General features: G+C 48.4%; 1 pseudogene; it reads left to right on the forward strand.

Moving 5' to 3' along the window:
- The first annotated feature begins 1,841 nt into the window (after positions 1-1,841).
- LOC123114888 (uncharacterized) lies at positions 1,842-3,680 on the forward strand (annotated as a pseudogene).
- Positions 3,681-4,432: the final 752 nt, after the last annotated feature.

Below are 4,432 nucleotides of genomic sequence, written 5' to 3' on the forward strand. Positions count from 1 at the left end.
ACCGTGACACCCAGTGGTACTACCGCGTGTGCTTGCGGTACTACCGCAAGCACATCAGTAGTCGTCAGATTTCTGTACAACCAAGATAATGAAGGGAAGCTCCAAAGTGCTGGGAAAGGAGGAACAAGTGTACGTCTTGATTCCACCCAAACCTTTCCGACGCAGACCCCCTCTTAATAGTACGGCTCTCCTACGACTCAAATCCACCAAAGAGAAACGTAGAACGACGCCGACTTCAATTGTCTCCGAGGGGCACCGAATCGTCTCATGCCTAGATATGAATAACCTGAGAAACTCAAGGCACACGATTAGTCCGCAAAAGCATTGTCATCAATCACCAAAACACCTGAGGGAAGAATATGCCCTTACACACGACCCCTCACTATACCTAAGCCTTACCAGCACGCTCCTCTCACTCTACCGTGGCCTGACATCTCTTACGCCATGCAACAATGTTGTTTATTTATGCATGATTCTAGGGATTTACACTTTTAGTCTGGTACATGTGCGACATTGCTCATCTTCGGCTCTAGTTCCACCGCTCCTCCGGTAGTAACCTTACAGCGTACTCCGACACCGACTGGGCGGGGTGCCCTGACACCCGCAAGTCCACGTCTGGGTCGCTGTCTACCTGGGCTCCAACCTTGTCAGTTGATCCTCCAAGCAACAGAACAATGTCTCGTGGTCGAGCGCGGAGGCCAAATATCGAGCTAGGACCAACGTTGTTGCCAAAGCCTGCTAGGTGCGTCAACAACTCGCCGAACTCCGTCGACCACCACCACCACATGCCACCATGCATTGTCTATTGTGACAACATGAGCGTCATGTACCTGTCGAGCAACATGAGCGTCATGTACCTGTCGACCACTTCGTGTGGGAGCAGGTCTCTCTTGGTGCAATTTGCGTCCTCCACATACCGTTGCCGTGTCAGTTTGCGGACATCTTCACCCAAGGGCTTCCCGCCTGTGTCATCAACAAATTTCGGTCCAGCCTCAATGTTCGCGAGCACCACGTTTCGGTTGCGGGGGGCTATTGGAAACGTGACATGGATGTTGGCGTGGGAGGCCAACCTCCTTAACACGGGCACACGCCGTGCACGGTGATCACACTACCCGTACTCCCCACATACACCATGATAGGCGTTCTATTAAAACGTGTGCTCTAGCTCCCTCGGTTGTACTGTATCTCTCCCTGTGTGTGTATTTAAGCACACCCTTGTACATGAATACAATCATCATTGTGATCTTCATTCGCTTTCTTTCCTCCTCCCCCTGCAGGTTCCCTACCGCGCGATCCCATCCCATCCCGCCCTGCCTTCTTCTCCTCGCTTCACCGCTGTTCACTTGACCACAGCTCGCCCCTGCCAGCGAAGGTGACAACCAGCAATAGTGGCCTGAATCGAGGGAGAGTTTGGTGAGCTTCTCTCTCTCAAGTCAAGTGTAATGCCCCATGTCTGTGGTCAGTTCCTCGATTTGGATGGTTTCAGGGTTTGGTGTGTGCTGCACGGGGAATGGATCCGGAATGGTGGATTTATCGTCACAGCAGATGGATGTGGCTTTTGTGCAGTGTTGTTTTTTCAGATTAAGTTTTTTTAGCAAAATTCTTTTGTTGCTTACTTTGTTTAGGGATGTTTCCGGCATCCAACAAAGAAACATGATAAATTGTAATGTGTCGCATTTTATCAATCGGCAAAGCTAAGTTGGGGGTACTTGCACAATTGCGGAAAAAGAAGGGCATTTTGGCCAGGGCAGAGCTAACATGGGACATTTTGTCAACTCTTAGCCTTGAAAGTTTTGGTGAGAGAAGGGGAGTACAACCGTGCAGGGAGTGGTTCATGGGTCATGGCGGCCGTGGCGCACGACCGGCGGAGAAGGGGATGTGCTCCCGGGGCTACCTCCACCGCTGCGGCTGAAGACGACGGGGAGGAGCAGCACCTCAACCCCTTCCTCTTGGACGCGGCACCCTCGTCCTCGAGAGTCCAGTTCAGGTGTGTGCCATCTTGTGGTTCATCAGTTTATGCTGCTGGTGGGCTTCTGGATCATTCATCGGGTTGTATATGTTGTGGTGCAGGAATGTCGCATCGCGAGCGCGATGGGTGGAGGAGGCTGGTGCGGCAGAGGTGTTGGACAACAAGGGGAAGCTCTGGCTGACCACCGGCATAGCACGGGCGGCAAGCTCTACTACAATGTGGAGGAGATCGGGTACGCCACATGTTTGATGAAATGCTGTAACATTGAAGCATGCCCTGGATTCCTTGTATTTGAAACCGCATGACTATTACCTACTTTTTTTACTAGTTACATCATGTTGCACTCAAAATAGTGCACCAGTGCAACATCATTGCTTAGAGATTATGCATGAATCACATGTCATGGTTTTTGTTTTCAAATACTCTGACTTGCAGTTTAAGGCTTGTTGCATGATCAAACTACACAGGTTCTTGGCAAAAAGAGGGGCATTGGTTCTTCTTGATGACAAGGATGAAACAGTTGGAATGGAGGATATCTATGGAAAGATTGCAACAGGAAGTTATGGGTGCTCCTGGGATGCCTTCCAAGCTTACAGGCACTTGAAGTTGCTTGGCTACATTGTTGGACGGTATGACATTCCCTGGACAATGAAGCAATTCCGTTCTGGTGATGTCACCAATTCCCCCGTGAGTATGGATGGCACAAGCCAGAGCTTTGGTAAAGCCAATGGTGCCTGCAATGACATTACCAAATTGCTCGAAGGAATGCGCATAGAAGGGATGTATCCATCCTTTAAAGTGCATCTACCAAATAGCAAATTTAAGAAGTCGTCCCAGGAGTCCCTAGTTTTCTTGTATGTCTGTTAAGGTAATGTTTCTCTTCCTGCCACACTTGCAGATCGTGGATCCACGCTTTGAAACTTGTGCAGCAATTTCATTTACAGCAATCCATCCCTGGTTATCTCTTCACACACGCACTTAATTTTTTGGTCATGTGTTTGATATGATTAGTTATCTCGTTTGAAAAGTATGATTTCCCCTTTCAGTTTTATATTCTGAAACTTTGGTATATTTAGGCATGCAGGATGTGCCTGTGATGTGCTATTGGCTCTCTTTGCACATGGATATATTTTCTATGTTGTTAACTGTCTTTCTGTGAACATAGATTTAATTTATCTGTTCTATTGAACCTGAGTGGTTATCATGTCTGAGCTATATAAATGCAAGTAGTTTAAGTTTTTTAAGCCTAATATTGAAGGTGATAGAGTTTTTTTGGTTACTAGGCATAGTTATAGTCAGCTAAACCCTGTCTTGCAATCAAACATTGATTCCTATATTTATATGCTTATTATGCATCCATCAGTTGTGACTTGTCACTAGTTCTTTTCTCGGCCGACTATAAATCCAATTCTAAGCCGCAATGAGATGCAAGGCATAAATAGCAGAACAGAAGAACTTAAATAGAAGCTCTAGAAGTACTATGTAAGAAGATACAAAAAGGATCACAATATATGATTTTGGGCTCAACAGTTTTCAGTTTGTTTCAACAACCTGTCGATCGGTATTTCTGGCCATAACCTTTTGTTGTTGTTGGATTTGGCGCAGAGACAAGCCACCTTCAAGGGATGAACTGGAAACGGTGGAGAACAAGTTTGACGGCATTTCTCTTAAATTCCCCGAAAAACTAGGAGCCACCTCAGGAGGCGATTAGGGTTTCGAGTGGAAAAGAGGGCGGCCACCGGTCAATTCTTGCCGGTGGGCTGCACAAAGGGAATCCTGATGGCTGCAGCATCAGGTTCGTCGAGCGGGAAGGATGCTCTCTCGCCAAGGGCGGCGAGGGCATGCATGGAGGAAGCCATGGAGAAATTAGATCTCATGGAAGAGGAGGCAACGCCATTGATCCTGGATGATGTTGATGATGGTGCAAGGCCAACCTGGGGGATTGCGGGGAAGGTTCTCCATCGGAATTTTTTGCATATTCAGACGATTGCCAACTCTTTGTGGCCGGCCTGGGGTAACCCTAGAGGTCTGGTGTTCCGATCGGCTGGTGAGAACATCTTTGTGGCGGAATTTGAGACTCAGCGCGATCACGATCGCGTGTTGGAGGGTTCACCATGGCATGTGAGCAAGCATGCTGTCATTCTTATTGAGTTCAAGGAGAGTATGCAGCCGTCAGAACTGCAATTTGACAAACTCAGGATTTGGGCTAGGGTTTTGAACCTGCCGTTCAACCTGAGGAGTGACACAAGGGGCAAAGCTGTGGCTAGGCAGATTGATACGAACGCATCGGCAGTCCAGTTTGATCCCGTTGGGGGGTTCCTGCGTGCAAGGGTGACCATAGATGTGAGGAAGCCTCGGCACAGGTGGATATTGACACTAGTAGAAAAGGGGGCAATGGTCCAGGCCGGGTCAGCCCATTAGTCCCGGTTCAATCCAGAACCGGGACCAATGGGGGCATTGGAC

This window comes from Triticum aestivum, chromosome 5B, assembly GCF_018294505.1.
Source record: "Triticum aestivum cultivar Chinese Spring chromosome 5B, IWGSC CS RefSeq v2.1, whole genome shotgun sequence".
Classification (NCBI taxonomy): domain Eukaryota; kingdom Viridiplantae; phylum Streptophyta; class Magnoliopsida; order Poales; family Poaceae; genus Triticum; species Triticum aestivum.